At 40.7% G+C, this 16839-nt stretch overlaps 1 protein-coding gene across 1 annotated transcript in view; it reads left to right on the top strand.

Annotated features, from left to right (window-relative positions):
* The window catches only part of roraa (RAR-related orphan receptor A, paralog a), a 180759-nt gene that overhangs the window by 46876 nt on the left and 117044 nt on the right, over nucleotides 1-16839 (top strand). The gene's annotated exons all lie outside the window — the stretch shown is intronic.

Below are 16839 nucleotides of genomic sequence, written 5' to 3' on the forward strand. Positions count from 1 at the left end.
TGAAGGAGCCTAGGAGCGTCACAACTGCACGCCACGGACACTGACCAAACGTCGCTCCTGGACGATTATGGAGTGAGAGTGTGTTGTGTTTAACATATGGGGGTAAAGAGCTCAGAAAAGGAAAATGCAAATAAAACAATAATGCCTTCTCCCTGCTTTGCAAAACAGTGAGGGCTTGCATCTGTGGGAGGGGTGGGATGTCTAACAAGAACTAATGCTGTTTATGAAAGCAGAGTTTTTGCATCTAATCACAATGTCTATTCCCATGGGCTTGCTAGTTCTTCATGCTTCCCTTCAGAATGGTAGAGCACCTCTCTTCCAGGAGAGCTGTATTTTTAGGATGTTGTGAAGCTTCCTCAGCTGCATACCGAATGAGATGCTCGCCTTTAGGGGGATGTCGAGTTTGAAGATGATGTCCTTTGGATTTGATTAATTCAGTAACGGAGAGAAGCTGTCCCTGACTGAAAATAGACTCCCTTTAAATGACTATATTGCTGTTGTTTTCTTACTTTTCACAGTTTGGTCTCTTTGCCACTTATCAGCGAACCACGACAGGAAGCACGTAAAAAATAAGAGCTATCAGTGACAAGAGGCTGTTAAGACAGAATTTGCCTGTGTGCACATGCCGGTGTTTTGCATGAGCATGGAGGCAAATGCTCAGCAGTAAGGCCTGTCGTCTTTTTTTCTCCTTCCTCTTTTCCATGCTGCTCTTCCCTCCGCTGCTTCAATGCTGAACTCTGCCATCAAGGCCAAGCTCTATTCAAACCTGAGTCACATTTATTTTATTTTGTGCTGGTTTATTTTTGCTCAAAATGTGTAATATTTAAAGGGGACCTATCATGCAAAATGCACTTTTGTACGTCTTTCATACATGAATATGTGTCCCCGGTGTGTCAGGGAACTCACCAAGTGTCAGAAAACACAACCCTCTCTCTTTTCCTCCATACCCAAATCTCTAAAAACGGGGCTGCAGCGGAGCTGATTATTATTTGAATTGTTCTGACGTCAGAAAAGGGGTGCTCCGCCTATGTGGGCAACTCTCCACCTATCAGGGGATTGAGAGACCGCTCGAAAGGACTGGAGACGCTGTATTACATATGCCAGGCCTGTAAGTGGCGCTGTAGTCTGCCACAAAAACAGAATCAGCCCTTGCAAAAACAGGGCTGGAAAAGAGCAAATAGAGTGAAATGAGGCATGGCTAAAAGGCATGATCTGTTTGGTATTTTGAAAAAAAAACTTCACAGACATGTTTTATATAGAGGTATGGCCCTACAATATATTTTTCAAATATAGCATGATTGGTCCACTTTAAAGGAAGTATTAGGTGGAGATTCAGTGGAAACCAGACCAGTAACTGAAACTGCCAAGTTAAAATACAGTTATTCATTTATGTAAGAGTTTTCAAAGGAACAAATAGCATTGCTAAAATAAAGCTCTATTTGTGGCTCAATAATCCATTCTGGCTGTATTTTTGACTAAACACAAGGTACAAGCCACTGCAATACGTAGTTTATGATAATATACAGTATGTGTGATCCATTGCATTTATCAGTGGCTGTCATTTCTAAAAACACTCACATTTCCCCTGAAAGATAACGATAAATCTTCAAAAACCGAATCCGGTTGGGCTACAGTATGTCAATCATGTACTTAATATTCTGGCTCATTTAGCATCTTGAAGAGAGATTAATGACATGAACAATCTTTACAACAATCCCCCAAAGATGAAAGAACTCTCAAACAAAAGCACATGCGCTCCAACTTTGATTTAGCGCTTTAATACAATGCTAATTAGATCACATGCAGTGTCTCCTCGTGAAATCTGCTCCCATAGTCTAATTATAACGGCCAGATATGCCGTAATGGGACACATGTATTTTAAATCAAAGCGTTTGTGTGACAGAGAATGCTGATGGGGAAGTAGTGCTGACAGTGAGACCATGTACGTACAGCGTGGACATTGGCTTCATTGTGTCCGTCAAATGGTGGCATTGCCCCCCTTTGGCTCGCTCCACATAGGAGAGGCTGTCGCTGGCGGGGTGGGGGGGCTAATTGTGTGTGTCTGTATGACCAGTGTGTAGCCCCTGGATGACTAATGAAGAATCCTCAGTTTTTGAACACGTCGTTCACCTCCTTCAGCACTAATTAATAGCTCATTGGAGGAGGACTGAATTTCACCCCAGCTTTTTCACCTATTATCCACTACTTTAACATATGCCTCCTCCGCATACCGAGCATGTATTAAAGCAGCCCCAGTAATGTAAAGCCTCCACTGAAAGTCTTTCAGCAAAGTGTGTTTTTCTAATGAATTAAAGATGGCTTCCTTGCTCTCTGGCTGGTAAACATTTCTGTTTGCCGCATAATCAGCATACAGATTTATACAAATGAGTGCCATGGTTAAATTCAGAATTCAGATAATGGTTGGAAGTGAAATACTTTAAAAACAGTGGATGTGGAACCAGATGCAGTCGTACACTGTCAGCTCTTAATCGCTGTCAACTTTTGTACTTGTGCTCGGTCTTATCAGTCGTGACAAACATCTTACATCCTGTTTTGTATTTACAGGAGATGTTTTCTCGACTGCAACTTCTTCTCTGAGTGTTTCAGTGTGTGGGTCTCTCTCAATGAGTTTATCTGTACCAAGTGCCCCTCCTTATACAGGGTTGATATGGGGGCAGAGAGCTAACTGTTGGAGAGAAATCACAGCTAGGAGTGGGAGACTAGTTCCTGATCTGACAAAAAAACAGCAGCTGATGTGAAAATGGCTCAATTAGTGCAGCCATAAACTCGTTAAGGCCCACGTCGTGCTCGCCAGGGCCGGGGCTTCTTTATTTGCCGCTGCGGTTAATATTGCTTCGGCACATTAAAACGTGCGGTTGATGGGCGCTCAGGAGCCATGGTAGTGTCAGAGAGTGCTCTCCTGGTGGACACTTAAACAAAGAATGAGCCGACTCCACTCCCTCAGCAGAAGCACAATTACCAATGCTGTTTTTCCTGGGGAACAAAAATGGGTACGGAGCTCAGGCTTTTTGCTACGGGCTAATAGAAGGGTTTCACTCCTTCTGTTATCAAGCTGGCAGTATGATGTCAGCACCTTAATATGCTATTCGGTAGCCGCGGATCAAAGTGATAGTCTTAAATCATAGTTTTTGGCGTTGACAGGCTGTAACAATAAGGGTCCTTTTCCTCCCTGTCTGCCTGCCAAACAACTGAAGTAAGCATACCTTTCCTCGTGCAGAGCCCAGATGCACACAGACAGATGATCACAGTGGCGGTTGGGCAGCCGATAGTATTATCCTCCGGCTGCTGCCCACGATTGTGTCTCTGACAATTAGACTCCAGGCTGACAGGGGAGCATGGTTCAGCCACTGTGTTAAGAGACTTTGTCAAATGTGTAGCCCATCAAAAATGCACGGGCAGCCCCAGCCGAAGTCAGTCATCCCCTATTAACGATGGCCCTATTAGCTCCTCCTTTGACCTGTGAGTTGGGAAATGAAAGGCGTGGAGGTGCAGTCATTTATATAACCAATGTCAGGGTGCGTCGGACATGGACACCCCTCATCTCCCCGCGCCTCATCAGCCTCTCTGATCAGATGGGGATGCATAATACATCAGACGGCCAGTAAGTGGAGAAAAGACATTCATCACTGTCCACCTTTCAAATTAGATCCCACAGACGTGGCAATCAGTCAGACGCATCAGTATTCAGCCCGGCTGAAGGCTCTCCTGCAGAGACATCCCCTCCATTACAGCTTTACAAACCTTACTTTGGTGTAACAACTGCCCTCACCGCATAATCTCCCTACTTCAAACAATACTGTTTTCCCCTACACTGACTTTTACTCCAACATGGTAATGTGCCACTTTGATCGTCTGTATAGATTTATGGAAATGGGAGGCAAGAAATCTTCCAAATCAAATCAAATCAAAATCAAATCAAGTTTTATTTATATAGCACATTTATAAACGATTTTTGGTCGAGCCAAAGTGCTGTACATATAATAAAAAATAGCCTACAGTAGAGACACTTTACAGCACATACAACAGCACAGATTGTTCAGAATATCAGTATGAGAAAAAGGAGTGTTTAAGTCCCAAGCTATGTTTCTTTTGAAACCCATAGAAAGTTATGAGCATTTATCTGTATTTGAAAAAAATGTATCTGCTGGATGCCACACAATTTGTAACCGATTGAGTTTCTTGGAAAATGTTTTACATATAGTTGTATGTTATACATATTCTGGTGCTGTCTGATCAAAGACATTTAAGCTGCAGACCAGTGTTTAATAGAAGAAGTAAACCTCAACTCACCTAATTGGAAATGTTTTATTTTCTCTCCTCATGGTGCTGTCCCATTGATGGTCGTCTCTTTCTTCTGTTCCTCAGGTAAGAAAATGATTTTACTCGAGCCTTTGTCTGTCCAAAAACTCATGAAGTGTAAGTTATTATTCATATGTATACTCTGTGCCAATATTAATTCTAGTTAATACACTGAACACAAATATAAACGCAACACTTTTGTTTTTGCTCCGATTTTTCATGAGATGAACTCAAAGATCTAAAACATTTTCTCTATACACAAAATAACCATTTCTCTCAAATATTGTTCACAAATCTGAAAAAATCTGTGATAGTGAGCACTTCTCCTTTGCCGAGATAATCCATCCCACCTCACAGGTGTGGCATATCAAGATGCTGATTAGACAGCATGATTATTGCACAGGTGTGCCTTAGAATGGCCACAATAAAAGGCCACTCTGAAACGTGCATTTTTGCTTATTGGGGGGGGGTCTGGGGGGGTCCGAAAACCAGTCAGTATCTGGTGTGAGGGGTAGGGTTAGGGTTAGGGTAATGTTGTGAATCGAGTGGCCCATGGTGGTGGGCAGGCGTATGTTATGGACGACGAACACAGGCCACTCGATTCACAACATTACCCTAACGGGGGGGGTCCGAAAACTGACTGGTTTTCGGACCCCCCCCAGACCCCCCCCAATAAAGCAAAAATGCACATTTCAGAGTGGCCTTTTATTGTGGCCATTCTAAGGCACACCTGTGCAATAATCATGCCGTCTAATCAGCATCTTGATATGCCACACCTGTGAAGTGGGATGGATTATCTCGGCAAAGGAGAAGTGCTCACTATCACAGTTTTTTTCAGATTTGTGAACAATATTTGAGAGAAATGGTTATTTTGTGTATAGAGAAAATGTTTTAGATATTTGAGTTCATCTCATGAAAAATGGGAGCAAACAAAAGTGTTGCGTTTATATTTTTGTTCAGTGTATATACATGTTCAGCTTTTAATTATAACATTTTGTTAAGAAATAATGATATTGCAGCAAGTTTGTGGGAAAAAATGTCATCTAATGAATTGAAACATAAGGTTCACTGGAAGATCTGCCCTTATGAGCAGTCCATTATGCAGGAACATGAGCTTTATATTAACCCCATCACAAAACATTAACACATTTCTTAAAAACCTTTTGTGAATCAGCCAAATTCTAGTTTGAGTTTAATTACTTCAGTCATATTCTTCTGGAAATTGTGTGTTCATTTGAAATCCGCGTGCTCTCTGTTCTCTTACCAGCTCTGAAACCACGGTTAATAACGTCCATGTCAGACCAGTCTCGTCACCTGTTCCTTATGTATTAAGCAATTGCCTTTCTGTCTCGTTGTGTTCCTCAACAATTAAGACCATTGAAAACAGAGCTTTCCAAGAGTCTTTTTCCATTTAGACCTCAGGGAGAACACTTTATTTAGTCTAGCTAGTCCGTAATGCATAGCAGCTTCTGTTGGTCTTGACTGTGATGGACCATGATGCTAAGTGAGTCTCTTGTCTCTGCCACAGTGCAGAGAAGCAGATGTGCTGGGTGATCAGCCTGAGCCCCAGCTCCTCTTCCTGGATGTTTGGTTCTGTGGTGTCCAACTGTCAGAGTTTCCCCGAGGCTGCTAATCGGCTTTGAAATTGAAACAATTGGTTCCATAGCTGAGGTAGTCTGTTGTGTGGTTGGATGCTGCCTTAGAGTCTAAGGCTTTCGCTGTGTCATTGGAATCTACATAAAGAATGCAGTTTCTTAAAGTAAAATGTTTGCTTGTTGTGTTTCCGGCATTATGAATTCAAAGATCCTGCTTTTTAACATGAGAATATATAGTTTAGTCGTGATCTCCCCTTGTTTTCTACATGATCTGGGGAACAATAGTGAGATGCAATGCAACCCCCCCTAGCTTGTTATTAAAATAGACAATGTAACCTGTTCTATGTTCAGTGACTTGAAAGTGTGTATGCATTGAGGAGCAGCTTGGAAGGTCTCCTCAGTCTCCTCTCATCAGATGTCTGGCTTTAATTTGTCTCCACGCGCCTGAGGAAAGGTCATGATTCAGATGCCTTCACCCGCCTTGTGGTCCTCAGCTTTCCACAAGAGAGAAAGAAGGACGGACAGAGTGGGAGGAAAGCCCTTCTGTTCATGCGTAGGTTCTCCCTTATTTCCACCCACAAATATCATCCTCATTTATAATGAGCGTGCCTGTCCGACCGAGTGGGGGCTCAATGGTTGGTTAGGGGGAGAGACTAGCAGGGATGACCAGAGACACCTACGGATGGCAGGCAGGATATACCTACTCACTGTAGCACTGAGGTGATTGAACATTTCCCAGAGCGCACCTTGTCTCTGGGATCACTTCTCCAAAATGTTACAATTGCAGCCCAGCCTCTCCTCCCATCTCCTCTGGTATCCTCTCCTTTCCCCTTCTCTGCTCTCTTCTTCTTTTCTCTCCTCCTCTATCCTCTCCTGTCCTCTCTTTTCAGAAAGACATTACACATACAGTAGTGCAACATATTTTAAAAGCATATATATCTTACACCCTTATACCTAGGTGTAGAAGGGTTAAGTTATTTCTTAATTTAAGAATGTTCTGTAAACTTTGTTGATAAAACAAGATCAAAGACATGCACAATCGTATAGTATTTGCCCTGCTTTAAAGAAAAAGCTTTTGCAAAGATAGTTTACAATATGTCTCTGTTGATAAAATGATAATATTTGGGAGAATATTTGAAACGTTTATTCAAGCTGTGAGCACTACACATTCCTAAAAGAAGACCAATGAATACCAATAGATAATTACAATCACAAGGTGTGTCACACTTTGTTTTAGTGCACACAAAGAGATTGTGTTCACAAGAACAGATCATTGGTGGCAACAGGGGTAACATTTTTTAATATGTTCTGACCTTAAGGCAATAATTGATTCAATTTGCCCCATCACAATTCACTAATTTATGTGGGAGAAATAGCTGTGGGATTTTCTATTTCCTATGTATGGGGGTTGTAGATGGCTGGAAGCATTCACAATTACTCACATGAAAGAGCCCGTGTTAACTGAGCTTGGCACTCAAGGAACAAACCTCAGAATGTGCCCGTGCAGACTGTTGTGTGCATGTTAATCAATAGTCATGATTTATTCAATGAAGTAGCTGTCAGGAAGTGGTTGTGTGAAGTGTGGAGAGGCTGATGAGAGACACATACTGGTTTGTATTAGTGTCCACAGAGATAGAGGGATGGGGAGGTTTTGTTTTAACCAAAGCCAAGAGAGTGATATGTGCAGATGTAGTGAATAGAGAGTTGCTCATTATCGTATCAGGACATAAACTGTCTTCTGATATAAACATATTTCAAAGAGCAAGTACTGGCGAGTTAAAAAGCTAATTTCTTGACAGTAAGGTTTACTTTTTGTTGGCACAACTCATTGTTTCTCTGTGGTTGCATTGGCAGACAGTTTGTTGAGGGCATTCAACCACTTTCTGAATTGGCTTCTGATTCATGTCTAATCTGGTAATGTCTAAATACTGCCTTTGGATCAAGGTTTCACGAGCTAGCTATGTCCTGAAAACAGAGTGAAAAACAAGCGGAATCAACCATGTCTGTGTTTTGTTTGTCCCTCTCTGTGTGTTCAGGGATCTTGCGAAACTTAACCAGCGTGGCATTGACAAAGATTACAGTCCCACAGGCCACAGTGGGTGTGCGGCAGAAAGTGGCCTCGCTCCGGCAGCTGGCACTGAGACATATATACTTAGGCACAGTGGCAAACGCTGGCACACTCAGACACGCACAAACATACGCATTGAGAGGCAGACTTACTGTACATCTTGTCAGCAATGGGAGCGTCAGAGTCCAAACATCCGTAGTAAGTGTTTGACTCCGCTCAACCCCTCATTGACACTTTTAATGGAGTTGGCTCTCCTTCCACCCTTCACCCTGGATCCAGCCCAGATGGAATGCCACCACTTCTCTCACAGTCGCTCTCTCGTGATCGTTGCTTCTGTCTGTAGACGGAAAAGTAGAGAGAAGGGGAAGTTAATGATATAAAAACCACCACACTGTCTCTTTAAGTGGGGATTAGAAAAAAAGGAGTGCAGGCCAAGGGAGAAGAGGGGGCTGTGAGGGGGAGTGTAAAAATAAGAAGCCCGGCAGGAGTGCGACTGCAAGGTCACCTCTGCTGTGGTGTCGGGCCTGTCGGATCGAAGGCATGGCTAAGGGGTTGCAGTGGTACAGACCGGTCTCCTAGGAATGCTTCAGGAAGATCTCCTGCCATACCTGAGGCAGCCGCTCATTTATCTGGAATGCCGCGCTCCGACTGCTAACGACCGGCTCAAATTGGACTATTTTTTCCCATTTGTCAGTCAGCCAGCTGCACTGGCTCAGCTGCGCATCTGTGCGGAGGCAAGGCGTAGGACAATGAAAGTTCCAAACTCATTTTTCTCACTTCTCTTCATTTTGTGTCTCTCTTCTCACAGTTGGGAGAGTTTTCAGTATTGTTGCCGCCTGTCAGTCTAAGTAAGTCTCCCCTGGCGCAGTGTTAATGGAGATGAGTGCCTTTGGCAAGTGGCAAAGCTTTTCCTGTGACATTTACAACGCCCCTGCACAGTATGGGTGCTCAGTTTGGCTTGTAATCTGCCTGTTGTAGAGGATATTTAACATTGTATGTGTGTTTCCTCCAGTGGCACAGTTAGATGTTTTAAATCTTAAAAAACGATTCTACCCTGTATGGATGACTCATTTCAAAATGATATTGGCAGCAGCTGAAAAAAGATCAATTTAAAGCAGCGGACAAAATAACAGTAAAGCAGTCCAGTACAACAACACTACACTACAAGTTACAGCATTAATACATATCTTTGAAAAGTCCTTTGACATGTTCTGAAGTTTCAAAAGTTTATTTTGTCTGTATTAAAAGGTTGTTCATTAGATTGTACTCCATTTTACTTGCATCTTATTATTATATAATGCAACAGGGTCTTTTTGAAAATCTCTGCAAACGATATTAACAACTCAACCCTTACTTTTTTCATCAAGAAAAAGTGAGAGGCTTTTCCAAAAACATTTTTAGCATTTAAATGAGCTTCACCAGGCAGGTCATTATTATGGAAATTGCCCTCCTTTGACTCAAACACATTCAATGCCCAGTGGAAAGCCGAATGTTAGTGTACGATCACTCAGACTTTTTACTTCTCAACATATTACCAAGTGTTATTTTAGTTATCTTGGAAGATTGTGATCCTGCTTTGTTAAATGTATCAAGTGAATTAATATACAGGACAGTCAGAATACATGTGTCTTCCATGCATAATATCACTCAAGTGCAAATGTTAACATTGAGTTAGGTAACTCGGTTGACAGAAATTAAAAACGTACAATTACACTACTGCGATAAACATTACAAAATTAAAGTACCTGCCATTCACCCAAAATGTACTTTATAAAATAAACAAGACAGAGTATTGTTTATTACAAATATTTTACCAAAGGGAAAAAATAAAATAAAGAAGTGTTGATTTTGGCCGAGTTCAAGGTTCAAGGCTTTTATTAGTCATACGTACATAGCTACAGTGTAGTTATGATGATGACAATCTTAGGTCACAGGCTCCTCCAACAATGCAACACAATAAAACTGAAAAATTGTGCAAGTAAAAAAAAAAAGAAGAAAGTTGGAAATAGACCCCCCCCAATCTGTTCCACACCAACTGGCTTTCCCTGAATTCAAATGTCTCTCATTATACATTAGCTATCTATTTCTTTCTTTTTTTTTGGTGCTTTGGAAAAGCACTGACCAATCTGGACCTGGCAGAGACGAGTCAGTCTGACAAGGTGTGAAGAGAGTCATGATCTCCTTCACTCTCCTCTCAGATCTCACTTTGATGGACTGCTTTGTAGTGCAAGGAGCTGGGCAAGTGCTGCTCAGCCACATTACAATATATGGCGTGTTTGCCCAGCAGGTGCCATTTCCCTCTCTGCCATAATATGAAACACTTTGCTTTGCTAGCGCACTGAATGCCAATGTCAACCTAGACTTGTAGCTCACAGACCTCCTCTTTAAACACCTCCTGCACCAACTGGAAAACAGATCAGTAATGTGCTGTTTGTTAAGCTCGCTTGGTATCAAGGGGATGTTTTAAACTCAAATAGAGCTTGAATCTTAAAGTGTTGGTTCACCTTCAAAATAAAAATATTTTCCCACCAATCTTCAGTAATATGCAGCTATAGCGATAATTGTGCCTTTTTGTGATCGGGTCTTTGAGATTTTTGTATCTACATCAAATATTATTCCTCATACTCGCTGCTTTAAAAATGTATGACATTCCCACAGCAACATTTCATTCCAGATGAAAAAAATCGCAGTTTCTCTGGAAAACCCAAAGACCTCCCTGTGAACTGTTTACACAAGTCAGTCCAGTGAAAACAGATGATATCATTATTTCTGGAATTTCCAAAGGAATAGGGAAAAAGAGATTACGAAAAGATTCATCACATTATAATTGTGATTTTATAATGAACTTCCACTGATTAATTAAAATATTCTCAAGCATCAAATCAGGGATTTCTTTTTTTGGACAGAAAAACAAGTGTCATGTGTCACTATGTGTGTAAACAAAGCCAAAACCTATAATATTAAAGTTGAGCAGTATCCCAAATTAATGTTGCTATCCTCAGGGGCTGCTGTCACACTGCAACCCGTATTAGTGTTCTTCAGGGGGCTTGGATTTTTGGCTGGCCATGTTGCAACTGTAATTTGATTTGTGCAATATCTGTGTGGGCAGGAACTAAAAATAGTTAGTTATAATTTCACTCCAATTTCAATGAGGATGGATGTTGTTAGCACTTGCTATGTATCATCTGTCATGTGAGGTCTCTTAACTCCTCATCTTGACCCATGAAAGAAACACACCTAACACCAGCTAGACTAAAATGCAGGTCAACTGAGGCCCACTGTATAAGGTTAATAGCCCTGCATGAAAAACCTACAACATCTCAATTATTAGAAGCCCTGCGTCGCTTTAATGCAAGGCTCTGCTGCTGTTTACCTCAGATACATATGGGACTGTTTGACAGGCCAGCTGAAACTCTGCCTGTCACTTAGTGGGCGATATAACAGAAAGAGACATGTCGTGTGGAACCTTGTAGTGCACAAATAAATGGTGATATGTGATGACAGGACAAAGCCACTGAACACACCTTTGACTGGCTGTAGGCTAGTCTGCAGAGGCAGGTGAAATGCCTTAGCCATCATTGTTTAATGTTATGTGACATTGCTCTTTGCTTGTCGCTAACAGTTCAACTGAGCAGCGAGCCGGATACAAAAGCTTCTGTTACCTTTGTGTTATTTGTGAGCTTGTGCTTTCATTATAATGAGTGTGGAAGTGGTGCTTAATACTGAACATCAAGGTTAATGATGTGAGTATGTAAATACCTCAAAGCAGGCCTTGGTTGTACGATGACTCCTCCACCCTCTTTGATAATAACACTGGCCACTCTTTGTGTTCACGGTGTCGGATTCTTCACTTGCTTTGACTCTAAGAGCCCCTTTAAAAGCCATGGAGTGAATGTTCTGCCCCTTCAGCATGCCTCCATCAACTTTGATGTCAAAGACTCACCACAGGATCCTCACAGATTAATTAATGGGATAAAAAAAAAGCTCAAACTTGAGCACTTCTCAAGTTCAGGGAAAAGGCCAAGATGCTTTCAACATTCTGTAGGTGTTTACCAAATAATCCCACACAACAAGTGAAGCAGAAACTTAATTGTAACTAATTAGCTCCCTAGAGGTTTCATTGGATCTGCATTCTTTATTCCCCAGTTTACCTGCAATATGTAAATTCTGCTTCTCCATGTTGAGGAGTGGGGGGTTTGGGGGTGGAACGAGAAACGCTAGGGTATGGGAGGGATCTGTGAAAAGAAGCTGAATTAAGTGAAGTTGAAAATCAGTCCATAAAAAGCTTTATTTCTGTCTTGTCTGGCTCTCCTCACCCTTTCAACACCCGGTGTAATTGAAATCATTCACTATTGATAAAGGATGCCCTTAAAAGGAATGTTGGGTAATAAAAAGGCATGGTTTTTTGTTGATCTATCATCTATGGATTGGAAGTGACTTTGTGTAAAAACCCTCCCTGGACTAACCTGAACAAATGAGCAACCTGTCTCTTATGTTTTAACAGCCTTCCTTTGTGGGAAAGCTTTTTTATTTTCCATGATTTCCCTTAAAATGAGAAGGCTCAAATTGGAGCATCACCATCTGTCCACCTTGACTTTGAGGTCATATTTTCTGTACTAGGACCTTTTTCTTTTACTTTCCGGTTCATCTGCACTCTCCCAAACTAGGAGTCTGCCTGTTCATTTTCCTCTGGACACATTACGTGATGGGTTAAAGGTTAAACAAGCTCTGCTACGGCCAACACAGGATATTACTGTTTCTTTCTTTCAGTTAAAACTCCCTCAAATGGCCAACTAGACACAATGAAAGCCTATTCATCCCAGACCTTCAACCACAGCGCCAACAATACTGTCCATCCTGTTTTGTTACTATAGCAACTGCAGCTCTTAACTTGGCCTTACCAAGCCTGAACAAGTAAAGTTGCTAAACTAGGAGAAAACAGATGTACACTGGACTGTTTGCCAGATCCCCTCCATAGTCGTTTTTTGTTAAACAGCTTTATTCCATTTCATAAAACGTCATCCATGATTTCTTTCCAAGCAGGTTTACATTTCCCTGTGAGGAGTGACATCATCAAGGCTTTTAATTAGCATTCCTATGCATTTGCCACCCATACAAAAATGAATACTTTGTTTAAAAATGTGTGATGCTCTGATTCTGCTTTGTCAGTGTTTGCGACAATAAGACATTACACCAGGGAGGACAGAGGTCTCGTGCAGGGACGCAGTGGCAGCAGAGACAGGAACAGGGTGTGGAGCGTTCAGCCTCAGAGGGTGTTACATCACCACACTTTCCCACTTTTCCATCAGGCCAAACATAGTTCACCACACTGAAACTCATGGCTGGAGTCACTGAGCAGACTCAGGGGTTTGGTCTGAAATGTTAACAAAAGTTTGGCTTAAACTTCTGGTTGACTTTGGCTTGAACCAATTTTGTTCACAAGGTGAGAAATATGAAAAAAGCCCAAGGCAAAGTCGTCATATTTAGAAATTCATTACAAATTATATATTCCTTGTACGTGCATGTATATATGTAGGTCTTGTACTGGGTGCTAAGAATCTGAAATACATTTGGCCTGCACGTAGTGGATGAAACTGACCTTTCCACACAGAAACCATCCAACAGTGCTAACTACTGAGCCACTCTTAGACAAACCAGACACTGTAAAGTTACCATAAATAACATTTATCTATTCACCATAACTTGAAAACATAGCAGTTGAAAATAAGTGTCATCAAATGTACTTTAAAGTTTATTTTAAACAATCTGTTTTTAATCTAACTTGTATTTTAAAATACAGAATGGAAATACATTATGTCTTCGAGAAACCTGCAATTAATTTGGAAGCTTTATCATGAATTAAAGGAGACAAAATAAAAACATATAGGTCTGACAATGAATACATTCGGTAAAAAAATGTACTTCACACTCTGGGACAAACAAATTCAAACAAGTTAATTACCTAACACTATAGTATAGACATAATAATAATAAATACATTACAAAAACAGATCAGTGCACGGCTGCTGTTTCTGTTTGAAGGCAAATTAGTAGTCTAGTAAACAATATTACAATATTAACATTACGTTTTTATTATTACGGGCTGAAAAGTATTAGATTTCATTGCAGTGACTTATAGCGAGTATTATTATTTATACTCTGGAAGTTTTTCCTTGTACGATGTGAGGGTCTAAGGATAGAGGGTGTCGTTTTTCTCATACTGATATTCTGAACAATCTGTGCTGTTGTATTTGCTGTAAAGTGTCTCTACTGTAGGCTATTTTTATTATATGTACAGCACTTTGGCTCGACCAAAAATCGTTTATAAATGTGCTATATAAATAAAACTTGATTTGATATACAGTAATATAAATACATATTTATTTATATTGAATATTTATTAGTGAATCAACAAACGCACACACTGGAATACTTATTTGGTTTTCCACCCGCTCATCTTGCTTTCAGATCATTAGAAAATGTAGAAATGATATAGTAAACTTCTTGATAAAAAATGCATTGCCCAAAGAAATGCATTAGTTTTTAACTATATATTTAAGTCACATTTATTTATGGTCTCCTGTTAATAACACTTGGCCTGCTCCTATCCCTGTTTACTAATTGTTATTTTTGTCAAATATTGTTAAATGGGAAAGCTGTGTGACGGGGAGAAAAAAACATTTATATATATTTTGTCAAAGTAAAAAATATTATCAGTGAACTTAATATGTGTATTAACAGTAGTAGTAGAAGTAGCGGTATTTTCTTCCACAGATGAAAGTCTGGCACCCTCAGTGACAGAGGGGTGTCATGCCTGCCTGAGAAGCTTCATCATGAGCTCTAGCAAAGCATATCAGGCATGCAGGTGAAAGACTGGAATGTGATTAGTCTGTCCTGCAGGATTGTGATAAGAGGCCACAGTTCATGCATATCAGCGAGGGAGGAACTGTTTGACTCGGCTCTTAAAGAGTGATATTTAATAAAGACTTGCTATAAAAAAGTCAAATACACGGTAAAGTCGATCCCTTCTAATTGAGTTGCTAAATTCGTTCAGGGAAGAAATGATTCAGTATTTGTTTTCTTGTTTTTTTTTAGATAGGTAATTTGATAGTCCTTCGCCACCTCAAGAAAATAATGATGGACCTCAAGGTTCATGCATAATGCAAAGGCTGTGCAAATAGTGTTTCCTGAGAGCGCACCGCATCGCCTTTGGACTTAAGTGAAATATAACCTGAATTTGACATTTTCTAATATCCTACACCAAACTTTTTGTTTCAAAGAGATAGGGGAGGTAATTGCTGCACCAGAAGAAAGACTGCCGATCCTTCTGGGTATTGTGGGTGACTGTGGGGACAAGGCAAGATTGGAACATGGTAATTGCAAAGACAAGGGCTGAGAATAAATGGAAAAAATAGTTCTTTACTGTCAGATAGAGGAAGGTCAGAAGCACAAGTGTATGACATCCATGCGTGTTACAGTGTATTATTCACAGTGTACACAGGGGACCGATACCTTTTCTTAGATATCCAATTCATCGCCTTGCTTTCTGACAAAGAGAGGAGATGATCTCTGCTGAAGTCCCCTCCGACTGCACTGAAGTAACAAGATGTGATACAAGATGCAAGGATGTCAACAGCACCGGGTCGCAGTGAATATCAGAGCAGGCTACAGTATGCTTCTTTTTCCCCTCCTCCCCAAATCATTATTTCATTATTTGATTAATGCTTCCACGGTGTTGTCAGAATGCTTATACATTTCCCTCAAAGATGAAAGACAAACAGGGGCAATTTATTTCTCCAGATTAGATATTGATCACAGCTAGAGGCCTGGGCGTCAGATATCTTCCCTGAAAAATGAATGTCAAATGGTAGGCATCACTACTTTTCTTTTCTATTAAAGAGGCAAGCATCATAGCCACGCGTGCTTTGTGCTTTCTTAATTGAAAATGTCTACTTTTTTTGGTTCTCTATTCTCCGGCTATAATTGAATCTTTGACGTGATCATTTCTGATCAGCCTTGTTTATGTCTTGAGTATGGTCCCAATACATTTAAAACAAAAATCTTCTCAATTGTGCTGTCTTATTTAGAGACTTAAGAGAGTGGACAGGGAGCCAGCTGACTGGCCGCAGGCACAGCGCACTACACAAAGTAGAAAACAATTCAAAGGGTAACAAATAGGACCCGTGTCCCAGACAGCATCCCAGAATACAAGCCCGGGTTTTTAAGTAACCCTGTCTCGGTAATAGACTCTGCTAGAGAGAATTTTCATGAGGATTATAAAGAGAAATGGCAGCCCATATGCTCTAGACGTTATAAAGAACTGATTTCAGTTTTTATACTGTCATGTTTGGTTTGTCTTAGATTAAGTCAAAAGACCACCAATGGGAAAACGGCTAAGAGCTTTGTTGGAAGACACAAAACATGTGTTCTCTTTCTGTAAATTAAAACTAAAAGCATTGATACATTTGTTATTCAGTCCTCTTTGTTGTGGTACATGTTTCTCCATTACCGATGTGTTAAATCATTAAAAAGCAACCAAAAGATACATCTCTATCATCATATTGTCGTAGACTACTTTAAGAGAGGATGATAATACTATTAAATCATACATCAGTGTTTCTTTTATATCACATAGGCTAGCAGTGGACTCACTCACAGTGTCATGAATAATTTCTTCTTGTGTGTCTTTCTGTAAGAGATGTCAACAGCAGTGAAGTCACTGCTGCACAAAGGGAGCATAAACAGCAAGATAACTCACAGACTCCAGAGACAGGCAAGAGTAAACAAATAATTATGTTCCTGTGTGGATGCTCCTCCATAACTGGCTCTTTAGTTACGGCGCAGTAGGTCATTACA

Source organism: Pseudochaenichthys georgianus, chromosome 6 (assembly GCF_902827115.2).
Source record: "Pseudochaenichthys georgianus chromosome 6, fPseGeo1.2, whole genome shotgun sequence".
NCBI classification, from domain to species: domain Eukaryota; kingdom Metazoa; phylum Chordata; class Actinopteri; order Perciformes; family Channichthyidae; genus Pseudochaenichthys; species Pseudochaenichthys georgianus.